This window comes from Ursus arctos, unplaced genomic scaffold (genome assembly GCF_023065955.2).
Source record: "Ursus arctos isolate Adak ecotype North America unplaced genomic scaffold, UrsArc2.0 scaffold_4, whole genome shotgun sequence".
NCBI classification, from domain to species: domain Eukaryota; kingdom Metazoa; phylum Chordata; class Mammalia; order Carnivora; family Ursidae; genus Ursus; species Ursus arctos.
The window spans coordinates 61790769-61806156 of record NW_026623056.1 but is presented as its reverse complement, the minus strand read 5'-3'; the positions used below and the strand labels follow the sequence as shown (position 1 = coordinate 61806156).

The following is a 15388-nucleotide window of genomic DNA, read 5'->3' as shown; positions in this document are numbered from 1 at the left end:
GTCCCAAACTCCATGTATAATAACAAAACTGATTCTAAGTCCCATTTTCTAAAGTCATATCAGACTTATAAAGGGATAGGGTGGATTACACGGCGTTGCATTTTGCCTTAGGGTTTAAACAGGAAGCTGGAACTCTGGACAACCGTTCATATTAGAGTTTTCTAACCTAAGGAAAGAAAGACAAAGGTATGAGTTTGGAGTTGGATTGAAGACAGAGAAATCATTTTTAGCGAGAAAATCAGATGTAAAGAGGTTGAAACTAAGAGTGTAGATACTCAGTCATTTAGGTCAAGCAACTGGCTTAGTTTCGAGGACCAAGAATCAAGAACAGGGACATAAACTCAGGAATCTAAAGGAACTGGGAGCACATCTCAGGTGTACAATGGCAGGAACACATCTACTGGGAAATGATTGAGTTGAAAAAGAAATATTAAAGTGAGCATAACCCTTGGCTTAGGGGAGTGAATAGGCCCAAAGCTAGGAATAAGTAGAGCACAGGGAGGATATTAAGAAGAACAGGGAAATGTAGTATTAAGGGAGTGGTGCTGACTAGTTTAATTACTAATTACTAGAAATGAAAGAAATAAGCATAAATTTTAACAAAGGTCAGAGTCAACACGAGGATCACAACATAACTATTTTTAATTCCAGATTTATGGTTAGAGGACTCCTGAGGCATTACTTCCTCTAGTTTTGATTCACATTGAAGATCTGTCAATAATCACCATTTTTATTTCAATAACATGACTGGCGCTAGAATTATCTAGGTAGGCAGATACCTTCAGTTACAAGATACTACTGCAAAATCTTCCTTGCTCTCTAAGAAGCTTATGCTAATGGAAATAAATTCATAAGCAATCATCTGGAGTCTTCCTTTAAATCCATCTTTCAGGACTTATACAATAAAGTAGTTTAGGAGTAATAACAAAAACTATCACTATTCCTCATGTAATAATTGAGAGATCTCTGGTTAACACTCATTCTCCATCCTGTTAAAACTAAAATTTTGTTTTTTGATAATTTCTTTTCCAATGTGAGGAGAAAGATAAGCAATCACTTTATTTGCACTGATGATGTCATAATTTATCCATTCATATAACAAACAACGAATTGTCTCCACGGGCATAGATACAAACATTGATATGACACATTCCTTTCCTCAGGTTGCTCACCAACTAGTGAGAGAATCATGCAAAAAGAAATAATTACAATCTATGGAAGGTATGAACAAATGAAAAAAGACATGCTACCTCTATCACAGCCTAGATGAAAGGTATAAGTCCATCCTGGGGATGAGGAGAACTTCCGAGATGAATCTTAAATAATGAGGGGCCAATAATTAAATGAAATGAGGGAATGACAAAATCATGAACAAGACAGTGAGGTAAGCCGCCATGATGTGTGCAGAGAAGTGTAAGCAGCTTGGCATTGCTTGACTATCAAATACAAAGCATTTAATGTGGAAAATGAGGCTGGGAGACTGAGCAGAATTTGGGAGCCAGATCATGCAGATCCATATATCCCCTGTCAAGGATCTGGGCTCTATCCTGAAGTGGATGAAAATAAAAATATGTTTAAGAAATAGGGAGTGTTTTAAGAGCAGGCTCTGGGTGATGGATTTAACATTTGATAGAAAGAATCCTGGAGGCAGGGCCATCAATTAGGATCATGATGGTGAAGCTATCCAGTCTCTAGATCGTTAAGGTCCAAATCCGTGAATTAAAACCCTGGCTGCACATTAGAATCACCTGGGAGCCTTAAAAACTATTGATATGTGGGTTCCATCCCAAGCAATTCTGCTGTAATTGAACTGGGGTGATGCCTAGGTATCAGAAGCTTTACAAGTTTCCCCAAGTGATGCTAATATGTACCCCAGGCAACAGTTTTGGGGATTAGGAAGAGTAGAAGATGAGTTCATGCCAAATTTAAAAGATAAAATGTAGTCAATATTTGTGTATATGGGACAAGAATAATATCAATATTAAGAGTGGTTCTCTACTTTCCTCCTTGGCTTCTAAGTTGATGGAAACACTATAAACCCTGCTAGATATAGCAGGTGAAAGAAAAATTTGAAAGAAACATGAGAAGATTGGTTTTGAATGGGTATAGTTCGGCGTATCATGGAAATCTAGGACACAAAGCTTAAACTTGAAGACCAGAGTAGAGTTATTTATTTGAAGTATCTTCAAATTCATCAGACTCTTTGCCTCACACAACAGATCTGGGAGGTATATAGGACAAGTGAGTTTACATAAAAATCAACTTTATTTTTTAGAGCAGTTTTCGGTTCACAGCAAAGCTGAGCAGAGAAGTGCAAAGGGCTCCTATCTACTTCCGTCCTCACACGTGCACCACTTCCCCCACTATTGACACCCCTCACCACAGTGGTACATTTGTTACAATTGATGAAACCACAGCAACACATCGTTCTCACCCAAAGTCCACAGTTTATATTGAGGTTCGCTCCAGGTTGTGTACCTTCCATGGTTTTTGACAAATGTATAATGACCTCTATCCACCACTGTGGTATCATACAGAATAGTTTCACCGCCTGAAAAATCCTTGTGTTCTGCTTGGTCATCCCACCATCTCCCCAGCCTCTGGCAATCATTTATGTTTTTACTGTCTCCATAGCTTTCCCTTTCCCAAAATGTCATATACTCAGAGTCATATAGGATATAGCCTTTTCAGATTGTCTTCTTTCATTTAGTAATATGCATTTAAGTTTCCTTTATGTTTTTAATGGCTTGATAGCTCCTTTTTTTAATGCTGAATAATATTCTTTTGTTTGGATATAGTTTACCCATTTGCCTACTGAAGGACGTCTTAGTTGCTTCCAAGATTTGGCAATTATGAATAGAGCTGCTATAAACATCTGTGTGCAGGTTTTTGTGTGAACATAATTTTCAACTCACTTGGGCAAATGCCAAGGAGTGTGATTGCTGGATCACAGCAAGAAAATGTTTAATTTTGTAAGAAACTGCCAAACTGCCTTCCAGAATGGCTGTACAGTTTTTCATTCCCACTAGCAATGAATGAAGGTTCCTGTTGCTCCACATCTTTGTCAGCATTTAATCTTGTCAGTATTCTGGATTTTGGCCATTCTAATAGATGTATAATGGTATCTTATTATTTTAATTTGCATTTCCCTGATGCCATATGATGTGCAGCATATTTTCATATGTTTATTCGCCATCTGTATAACTTCCTCAATGAGATATCTGTGAAGTTCTTTGGCCTATTTCTTAACAGTTTGTTTATTTTATTATTGGGTTTTATGCATATTTTGGATAACAGTCCTTTATGAGATGTGTCTTTTGCAAATATTTTTTTCCCCAGGCTTGTCTTCTTATTCTATAATAATACATTTTTTAAAAGAAATACAGCACGCTCTGAATAGCACTTTCTGTTTCTCCTCCTTCTCCTTTTTCTTTCCTCTTCTATCATATGTATCTTTACCTGCACAGTTCGTCTGGAGGATGCAGATGAATTCCACACATTATCAATGATAATCAGTAAATAAACAAGATAATCATAACTGAATGTTGTGGGAATATTTATGAGTATTATTAATAGGAATTTACCTAAGTCAGTAACTATAATAAAATGTGTCATTACCATCTTGTTTGCTAATGTTAATTTTCCAGCAGAGAACAAGAAAGAAAGAACAAGAATAACACAGCTATCACGTTGAAGAAAATGTCATAATGTTGTAGTCTCGAATGTTATTATTTGGTTGTTAAAAAGTGAAGAAATCAAACAAGGATTTTTGTGGGACATCCTGAAAAGGTGAAAATGTATTTCAGGAAAAAGAAACAATAAACGGGCATTCTGGTAAGTCACCATTATCTTCCTCAACCTATGGGGACACTTCTCAGTTCCAAATGAAGAAAAATAAGCTTTGGTCTAGACCTGACTGCTCATACTGGTAGAAAGTACACAAAACATGGCACTTATTGGATAGCTATAAATCATCCCAGTTGAGGAAACTAAATTATCACGAATCAAAATGCAGTTTAGGAACAAAGCGCTCCAGAGAGTAGAATGCAATCGCTGTGCTTCCATTACTTTGGTATTGATGCGTTTGGAATTTGTCGTGAAAAATAATGGAGGCCGTAGTAGGAAATATGAATTCAAACAGTGGTTTGTAAACAGGCGCACAGGGCTTTAGAGTTTTAAGGAGGTAACTGAAAGTCAGTGTGCAGGGAAAAAGAGAGGTTTGGTAGAGTAGTTCTATGCTTCTCATCCATTCCTATTAGCCAGAATATACTCTAATTATACAGGTTTTACATATACTTTAAAAAAATGTTCTGCAAATAAAAGGCAGTTGGACACCACTAATTTAAAGAATTCTGAAGTTCCTCAGTTGGACTTTCTCACCTGATGACCTTTTAAATTCATTGTTATAATCATCATTAATCATCCTAAAATCATATCTCAACAGTACTGAAGAGAATAAATTAGAACTACCATTTCAATCACAACTTACATATTTCTTCTTCAGCTGCCAAAAAGTAGATTCCATATAATGTACATGCACTTGTATAGTTAGAAAGTAATTGTTTTTTCAAAAGCAATTTATTAACATTTCAAGTAGGTGTGGTGCAATTTTGAGTTAGTCATTTTTATTCCCATAGAGCTTTCATTATAACCCACACTTGGTACCTTATTTGTATGAGCTTCTTGCTACAAGAATTATCATTTAAATATCTTGTCAATAAATATTAGACTCAGTCACTTGTTAGAATATGTTATCTTAACTGATATTAAACAAGCTATTAAAATCTAGGGTTTTTTGGGGAGACTTTGTCATTATAATAGTAACTTTTCCAACTTCAGTAAATGTTAGGTCATCATGATCTATCTGGATTAGCTAGATAAGAGGCAGTTCTTTGATTTTGAGGATGTGTTTTCCTTTTTCTGTGATTGAACATATTCTTTTACATAAAAAAAAAAGCAAAAAAAATAATGGTTTGGGACCTGGTTCATTCAAGGATGATCAATTTTAAAACACTGGCTCATGATACACTAGTTATTACCCTTTTGTAAATTACATGGACATTTGTTTTGATTAGGGATTATATTGTCCTAGTGTTGAGAAACCTTGTGTCTATGATCCAGGTCAATGTTTTCTTACATAAAGCTACCAAAGAAATTGAAATTGTAAGTTATATGACTGTGGGTGTTCATAAAAGAAAAGGAAAGACAGCTGGAGGTCTTAAGGACTATCTCATTGGATGGCTTAGATTCAGGAGACTTACCCACATTACACTACAGAACAAACCTGTTTAGTTACTTGATTATTCATGACACCCATTCTCTCTCAGACAGAGCTGGTTAGCTGGACTCATTTTTAATATATAACCTATTTTCTATTTTCCGTACAAGCCATGATTTTTCTTTTCTTTTTTTTTTTTTTTAAAGATTTTATTTATTTATTTGACAGAGAGAGAGACAGCCAGAGAGAGAGGGAACACAAGCAGGGGGAGGGGGAGAGGAAGAAGCAGGCTCCCAGTGGAGGTGCCTGATGTGGGGCTCGATCCCATAACGCCAGGATCACGCCCTGAGCCGAAGGCAGACACTCAACGACTGAGCCACCCAGGCGCCCCAAGCCATGATTTTTCTGTCTTGAAATACAGAGATGACCTCAGACACACTGTAAAAGAACTGAGTGGTTTATAGTTTTCCAGGAAACTTAGGTATGTTTGGTCTCTTTGGATCATGTAGAATTCTTTGAATGTTTAGTTAGGTTACTACTGTGGATGGCCACATGCAATAATACGGTTTGGATTATCTTTTAAGTTTATAATGCTATTGCCCTTAAATACCACAGCTAACTCATGGTAGCATATAATGGCGTGTGACATTGCATTCCAGGCATTGATGATTAGATTGAATTGGACATGGCACAATTGATGCCAAATAGATTTTGTTTGGGGGATTTTGAAATTGGGAATGAGAGAGCAAGTGACTTTTGCTTACAGACACCATTTAACAGGTAAAATCAGGAGCTCTGATCAGGCCATAATATTCTATATGGATAAGGAATGAAAAAGAAGAAGAATGCAACTATGCAAAGAGAAGCATCATGTATAGAAATAAAAAGTCCTAATAGTTTACATTTCTTAGTTCTAGTCACTATCTGAGGTCCATCTGCAATACTGTTTAGGTTCCTCTCCTCCATTTCATCACAGTATATTTCACTTTTTTTTTTTGCCTAAGAAAGCTTGAGTTGTTTCTGTCACTTACAACTGAGGTATCTCACTAAATGATAATAGAATTCATTAATGAGGACAATCAATACGAAGGCACATGTAAGTAACATGATATGTGTCCAACATATTTAATTAAATCGGATCTAAAATATTATGATCTTTATAACTTTCGGTTTCAGAGGGTAACCTTTATCTGACTTTGTCTTCATATTTTGGGAATCTTCTACTCTAGCCACTCAAGCACTTTTTATGATGATATTTAAGATGCACTTCAAATTTAAGATGACATGAAATCATTTGCTTTATTTCATAGGGCAAAATATTGAGGCATTATCTTTGAAGAAACAAAGTAATAAGTCATAGTTACATCTAATGAGTTGTTATTGAATTTGTACAGGCAAATCAAAGACCTTCTTTTATGCAGTTAGAAATGCTGATCTTAACCGTTATGTTAGCTTGCCATTGATATCTTAATCTTACTGACAAAACTGTAAAAATGCAAAGCATTATGTCAGTTCTCTGTTGAACTACCAAATGTGTAAAATCAAAAAGAAGTAGACACTGTTGACTGGGAGTAATGTTTATTTTTTTATTCCTGCACATGACTACTTAAACATTAGAAATTTGTATAAAATCTTGTTTATTTTTTGATTTGTATCTTTACAAATCAAAGATAGATCTTTGATCTAGAGATCTAGGGATCTACTGCTCTCCAGAAGTGACAGTTTTTCTGTGTATGTGCAATATATTTAATTTGTTATTTTATTGTTTTGAATTTATATAAAGTGGAGAAAATAGGTTTGGATCTGTTTGATCAATTCGTTCAGGTGCTAGTCTCCTTTAATTGCAGTATTGATTGCAGCAGGTGTAATGGGACCTGTGACTTCATATGACACCATGTCAGCCTTCAGAGGAAACAAAAGCTTTGGAAGCAAGTGGTTCAGGTTACTATTTATCTCATGACCCCATGAAAGTTGACATGTGTCATTAATAGTGACATGCCAGAGATTCAGATTTCTTTGGTATAGCTTCTGCAAGTTAAGACAATTCTCTGAATCTTCATAGTCTTGAAATCTTTCCATGTATGTTTCCCATGAGAATGTTAGTATTTCTTGAGTTCAGCAAGGTCAGATGAAAAGCAATTTTTTCCCCCTTTCTCTGGTTTCTGGTTGGCCTTTTTGTTTTAGATAACAACCAGTGGAAGAATTGTGAAATTCTAGGAGCTCATAATTTAGTAAGGGAAATAAGCCATGGATACAAATAGTGGCAACCCAAGATGGTCTATTAGTGGCATATCTGAGACTAAAACAGTAGGGAAAAGTCATTTTGGAAAGAGGTATGGGAGGCTGGTAGACCTGTTTCAGCCACTTTTTAGGTACTTCCTCACTGGTGATTTGGGCAACAAAGATTATCTGTATAATCTTCAGTTTCTTCATTTGAAAGATGTGAGACTAATAGTAATATTCACTTAATTAGGCTATTTGTATGAAAAAATGATTTCTAGATAATCATAAGCACTCAAAAAATGTAAATGAACTGTAATGCCTTCAGTAGAGGAAGGAGAAGTTACTTTTATCTAGTATATTCAGAGAAGAAGCCAAGAAAAAGAGAGCATAACTGTTAGGTGTGTAGGATTTCAAAGACTAAGATGGTGGGAAATGCTTTTTAAGTGGTGGATATCAGAGTTGAAAATGTGACATATGGCCACAGGAAAGTGCATAAAGTAGTTTGAGAGATATCTAAGGCTTATGTGTTTCAGTGAGTCTTAAACTTTTCAAACCAAAATACTCCTCAGGGAACTGGGAAACATCTGTCCCTAGGGAAGGGAACACTACCGCCAACAACACCTCTTGCAATGCCACATAGTAACAAACATGTATCAATGTTTGGAACTGACTTGGCTCTATGCTTTACATTCACTGTCTCAGTTTATTGCCAAAGTAACTCTTGGCAAGTCCATGAGTCTCATTGCATGAGATAAGGAAAGTGAGGATCACAATTAATGATTTAGTAGGTGGTGGAACTGGGACTCAGAAATATGATTGCAGGCCCTCTTTCTAAACCACTCTGTATCCTGCTTCTGGAGACTTGATCCTGGGTGTACAATTTTTTGCAAGTCTCTTGTTTTACTATTGTTATTTTTTAAACCAAGAAAATGTTGAATCCAGCTCTGTAATATACACGTTATTTCGATACAATGTTTTAAAATACTTTCTGTGCAAATGTTTTCGTCTGTTTGGTAGGTTAATAGTATAACACAGACTGTCAATTTCGGAAGATCTGACAATCTGCAAGCGTCTCCTTTCAAGGATATTAGGATATAACCTTGAAAGAGCTTCAAGCGATTTTTAATTTGCTTGTTTGATGGTGCTTTTCACTATATAATTTCTAGCCAAGACTTTTGCTGCTGTTTGTAAAACAAAATAAAAAATCTAATGCTCTTTCTTCAACATTTGCATGATTAATTTTAAAATTTGCTGTAATAAGCAATTTTATGCAGTTATTAATTAAGGTTTTATGATAACAGAATAGCTTTGTAGAAGGCTTTCTTAAAGTTTTACGGTTTTTTCAGTTGATGATTTATAATTAAATACTTGTCATGAGGAATCATGAATCTCTTCTGAAGCAAACTTATAAATGGATTCCTAAACTTCAAATTTAGAGTCAAGTGTAGAGTCACTGAAATATATCTCCTATGAAATTAATAAATGATAATTTAAAAGAAGTTGTAAATATCTATATTACACAGAAGTACATTCTAATTAATGTTATTCACCACATTAGAGAAAAGTATTGTATTTTAGTTGCAAATAATTATATTAATCTGTGTAATGCATACTTACTACTCACAAATTATCTTGTTTATACTTTAATGATGAAGACCAAATACTAGTTTGAATCAATTATGCTTAATACCTTGATTAGCAGCATATCTCTGGGAAAGAAATGACAAAATTTTCAAGATTTATGAAAATCAGGCTTACCTGAAAACCACAAAAAGCTTTCATTTCTTGATAGCCAAAGATGAATGGAAATTAAGCTTAACCTAGTAGCTAGAAGCAAACAAAGCATATATTTAAATAGCACTAATTCTGGTTCTAATTTTAAGTAAGAACTCCAACATACAGAACTTTAACTCTTAAATTATGGAATTGGATGTCCTAGGAAAGTGAGTTAGGATTACATTTACACTAACATTTTATTGTAAAGGTGTGGGAAACCAGCCAGAAAAGAGTGACAGAAATAATTTAAGAAATCATCATGCCTGCATACGGATACTTTTCCTCTGGCATGTGGCCCAAAATTTGTCTTTTCCAATAGGAAAATAAGATTGCTATTTTGGTTCAATTACTTAGACTGGAGACTTGCTTAATGACAATGCCCCAAAATATTACTGACTGATGATTTTTTTAATTTAAAATTTTTTTTTGTTCTTTGTCTTTTGATTTTTCATTTAAGACAGAGAGGATTCTTTATTCAACCCCATGAGATAAATGGACAGCTTGGGTGTGAAATACAGCATCGTGTTTTCACAGGTCAGTAATTGTATATGTACAAACGAACTGATCAGAGCACAACTTTTCAATGTTTAAGACAGAATAAGCTTCCCTGTAAAAGCAACACCTTTGTCACATTTTTAACTTTTGTATTCCTCTCCTTCTTCTTTAGCCTATCCTTCTTCTTTACCCTCTTCTTCAACAGAATCTACACCAGCCTCCTCATAATCCTTCTCAAGGGCAGCCATCTTCTCATGGGCCTCAGAAAACTCTCCTTCCTCCATGCCCTCACCCACATACCAGTGAACAAAGGTAAACTTGGCATAATCAGGTCATATTTGTGGTGCAGGTGAGCCCAGGCTTCAGCACTGGCCGTGGTGTTGCTCAACATGGACACAGCTCGCTGTACTTTGGCCAGTTCTCCACCAGGTACCACAGTTGGAGACTGGTGATTAATGCCAACATTGAAGCCAGTGAGGCACCAGTCCACAAACTGGATTATACGCTTGGTCTTGATGGTGGCGATGGAAGCATTGACATTTCTGGAAACCATGTCACCATGGAACAACAGGCAGCAAGCCATGTATTTACCACGGCGAGGGGCACATTTCACCATCTGGTTGGCTGGCTCAAAGCATGCATTGCTGATCACTGTTACAGAAGGTACAGATGTACCTCTGCTTTCTCAGCAGAGATGACAGGAGCAAATGTGCCCAGAGGGAAGTGGATGTTGGGATAGGGCACCAGATTAGTCTGGAATTCTTTCAGATCAACAAATCTGAGGGATTTGTTGGGCTCCCTCAAATCTGAGGGAAACAGTGATGGAAGACACAATCTGGCTAATAAGTGGTTCAAGGTTTGTGTAGGTTGGTTGTTCAGTATTGAGGTTTCTACTACAGATGGTCTCGTTCCTTACCATGAAGGCACAATCAGAGTGCTCCAGCTTGGTGTGGGTAGTGAGGATGGAGTTGTAGGGCTCAAATACAGCTTTGGAAACCTGGGGGGCTAGGTAAATGGAGAATTCCAGCGTGGACTTCTTGCCATAATCCACAGAGGGTCTTTCTATCAGCGGGGAGGTGAACCTGGAACCAGTTCCCCCTCCAAAGCTGTGAAAAACCAAGAACCCTGATGACCTGTGCACTGGTCAGACAGTTTCCAAATTCAGTCCAAGATGAGGTCAGTGATCCTCTTGCCAATGGTGTAATGCCCTTGGTCACAGTTAATGGCAGCATCTTCCTTGCCTGTGTTAGGCTGTTCAGGGTGGAAAAGCTGGCAGTAGGTGCCAATGTGAATTCCATCAATGACCGTGAGTTCCAGGTCTACAAACACTGCCCTAGGCACATGCTTGCCAACATCCATTTCACTGAAGAAGGTCTTGAAGGAATCATCTCCTCCCCCAGTGGTCTTGTCACTTGGCATTTCACCATTGGATTGGATGCCATGTTCCAGGCAACAGAGCTCCCAGAAGGCATTGCCAGTCTGGACACCAGCCTGGCCAACATGGATGGAGATACAGTCAAGCATGGTTGCTGCTTTTTGGCTGCTGAGCAGATAGTGGAGAGGAAGAGGTGAGGTTGTTGCTTCTTACAGTGAGACTTTTAGGCAGGTAATGTAAGAGAATCTGCCAAAATATAATTTATTTAAAAATGAAATGTAAAATTTTTATTTTTTTAAAAAATATGTTCTCTGTGTGAAAAGAGTAAACAATCTGACGGATCAATAATTTTTGATAAGGTACTTTCAGTTCTATGAAATATGAGGTGGTTTTTAAAAATGGTCTCTGCCCCTGAGGAGTTCAAGTTTAGCAACATATAAAAAATGTAAGTAATTAAAGTATATTATCATATTTATTACCTTCTACATATATAGTACAGGGAATGAGTAGTGAGGTTTATTTGAGATCAGTAAGGTTTCACAGAGACAGAGCTGATATATAAATAAATGAAACATGATGAGATCTTCACTAATGAATGCAACATGTACAAAACAACATGTACAAAAGCGTGGAGAAACAATGTGTTCAGAGGATATGAATTTGGCATTTCCAGAAATTAAGGAGGGAAGGACTTGGTGGATGGGTATGAGACTGCAGAGCAACCATATCATGAGATTAGGGAGGAGTTTTAAGATACTTAGAGGGTCTTTTTGCTTAGAGAAAATAGCTTAGAAAAGTTTTTGGGTCAGCTATGCAAGATAGGATAGTTCAGTCTACTACCGTGAAAGAAAATTCACTAGTAGTAATCCAGGTGACAGAGAGAAAACTTAAAATGTTATTTTCATAGTTTAAATGGTAAATTCAAGAATACCTAACTTAACAAAGAGGTAGCGAAGATGAAGTAGGACAGACTGAAAGCCATTTCAGTATGATTAATGGTTAAATTAATACATACATATAGTGAGAATGGGAGAGTCAAATTAACTTCCAGGAATGTGGCTTTGGGGAGAAAAAAGGATAATAGATTCAATTTGGGCATGTTGAATTTGAAGTTCCCATGGAGTACGCAGGTTATATAAATTCACTAGAAAATCATATATACATGCTGTGACCTTGGAGAAAAGGACAGGGCCATAATAGTATATTGGTGGGTATCTCATTCAAGGTCCCAAGAGGAAACTTATGATGCACTCAATAATAATTAGAATAAATCTGGGAAGGTATATTCACAAAGAGATGGATTATAAAAGTATGGGCAGGATAAAAGGAAATCAAAAGAATATTGAAGAAAACTGTTACTAACAGCAATAAAACTGTTCTAAACCTAAATAGATGAGAGAAGGTAAAGGTCACCTAAAGCTAGATGTAAAGCTATACAAGAATGCAGGTGGCCATGAAAGAAACAGTGCCCATCTGTTGAGGGACTCAGCCAGCTTGAGAGGAAACATCATAGGAGGGGAATAAATAACCTGACCTGACTTTCTTTCTTCTCTCTAAACTTCTACTGGTGATCCCCATTGGCCAAATCTGGTCAAAGAAAGCCATGGTGCATGGGAGCTCATTGATACAGGATTTAAAGGTCTGCTTCTTAGGGCACAGAGCAAAGTGAAAGGGCTAGGAGTTAATCTGGAGGAAGCAGTAGAAGATATCCATCACAGAAGCACCAAGTGTTGCCTGCTTCAGGCAGAGTATGCCAAACAAGACAAGAGAGAGTCTCTGAGGGGGAAAAAACCAAAAAGAGTGGGCAACATCAGCACTGACAAGAAAATGAGAGGAATTGATACAGTGGTTGTCCTAGGATTGCCTGATGTTAGGCCACTCATGGAAAGCCAACTGATCATCACATAAAATACGGAGAGGTCAAGAAACAAAAAAATGAGGCCAGGAGAGTATATGTTGGATATTGTAGGTGGTGATCTTAATAGCAACAATTTTAGTGGGGTGGTATGAAAACAGTGCTACTGCAATGGATTAAGGAGTGAAAGGAAGTAAGTTAAAGCAGTAAATGTAGACTCCTTTTTAAAGTTCTGTGAATTAAGAAAGGGAGAAGCCTAGAGGGGCAATTAGATGTGAGTTCCTTGAAGAAATGTTCAAAGGATATAAGACTTATCTAATATTTTAATGCTGTAATTTTAGGCTCAGAAATATAAGGATTATACTTTAGGAAGGCAACAACATCCATATTAAACAAGGCCATTATAATTCTCAACAGGGAATAAATAACTACAATGTGTGTCTCTTCCTGTTGGTTCTCAAACTATGTGTACTAGAACCTGGACAAGATAGTATGTGAAGTATTAATTGAAGGTGCTCTCAACCTGGTTTTCTAGGCCATGTGTTGGCCCTTACTGATCTTGAAGTTAAATGGGCGTGTATTTATGTGGATATAGTCTACTTTAGAGAAAAGAGAATTCCCAGATCTTTTTAAGCACTAGGTTTCAAATGATACCATTGAGTGATGAGACAGTACAGATTGTAGAGATTTTAATAGACAGAGCAGGTTTCTATCTTCCTTCTTCAACTCATACTATGTATATACAAAATACCTTTCTACCAGCGGATAGAGTCAGTGTTGAGCAGTTTGTCAGTGGAGGGTGGTTTTGCCTCCGTCAGGGGGACATTTGGCAATGTCTGGAGACACTTGGTTGTCACAACAGGGGATGTACTATTATCATCTAGTGGGCAAAAGACAAGAATGCTGCTAGACACCCTGTAATGCACAGGACACCCACAGCTACAACGAAGATTTATGCAGCCCAAAATGTTAATAGTGCGACTGTTGAAAAATCCTGGTGTTGAGTTCTGAGGAAGGAGAGGAAAGTACAAGAGTCACGTATCCTGCCCCCACCCAGTGATTCCTCAAAAGGAGGGAGTAGATATGCCAGTGCTCCTTATGAAGTTGCAAACTAGAAGAAACTGGGGTTCTAGCTCACAACTGAATTTGAGAGTATCAACCCACAAAGATGTCCTACCACACTGAAACTTGAATGGGGGAGCAAGAAATATGACCACATGATGAGGAGATCTGGACACAGGAAGGATTTCAGATCATCCCTTGATTTCCCACTCCGCTAGAGGAGAATGGAAGTTTCCAGAAATTCCTGTACCCCAGGGAGGCTGAGAGTAAGGGTCATGTGCTTGCCAGTAACAAAATACAACATAGAGACTTTCATCAAAGTCTTCATAAGTGGTGCAAATCCATCAGCTGAACATGTGGGGAGCGGAGGGGACTGTGCTCTCATAGAGAGCAAAATATCCAGGGGTTCTTCCCTGCTGGAAATGATCATCCCGGATCTGACAGCTGCTTGCCACCAAAGACTCTTCTGCCATAAACAGTTCATGCCCCGTCCTAGCTATATGTCCCTAGGGAGCTGCGTGAGCTTCTGGGAGCAAGCAGTTCAGGGCCCAAGTGAGGCAATTAAGATGGCCTTGAGACTACCTTGAGATGGAAATTAAACAGGATTGTGACTGCTTTAAACAAACCAGAGCCAGAGAGTGAAAATCTCAAGTGGACTCCATAAAGATTTCTGCATTAAGTGGGGAGATCAGAAACTTGGGTTGTATTGAAAAAAGTTCAGTTTTAGAACATTTTAATTGCATTGACTTATACTGCTGATATTTCAGATCCATTACACATTTAAAAATTAATATTGGTTATTCAACTGTTACATTCCTCTTATTTAAGAATTGACTCCTCTGCCCCATGCCTTTTTAACAGGAATCAAGATTATATATGAAAGTATTTTACATTTAAATTGTGCTTATGCTGATTTTAGAGATACTTTTCTTTTACATATCATAACTTCATATCACAATAAATTTAGTGATTCAACTATTTTATGATTATTTCTTGACAATTGGCTATGATAGAATCCGTGCATGTTTTTATAATACTATAATACCAGTATTTTACTTATAGAAAAGCATCAGAAGGGCACCTAGTGGCTCAGTCACTTAAGCAACCGACTCTTGGTTTTGCCTCAGATTGTGATCTCAGGGTCCTGGGATGGAGCCCCACACAGGGCTGGGTGCTCAGCATGGAGTCTGCTTGAGATTCTCTCCCTTTCCTTTTCCCTCTCCCTCTCCCCCTCGGCCCCTCAGCCCCTCCCTGTGCTCTCTCTCTCTCAAATAAATAAATAAAATGTTAAAAAAAAAAAAAAAAGACAAGCATCAGAAAATGAGGGATCCATAAAGGATAGTATCACTGGGCCACCTAAATTTTAGAAGAATATCATTGGGAT

General features: G+C 37.3%; 1 pseudogene; it reads right to left on the bottom strand.

Moving 5' to 3' along the window:
• Positions 1-9885: 9885 nt before the first annotated feature.
• On the bottom strand, positions 9886-11236 carry LOC113247743 (tubulin alpha chain-like; annotated as a pseudogene).
• Between the last annotated feature and the right edge of the window lie 4152 nt (positions 11237-15388).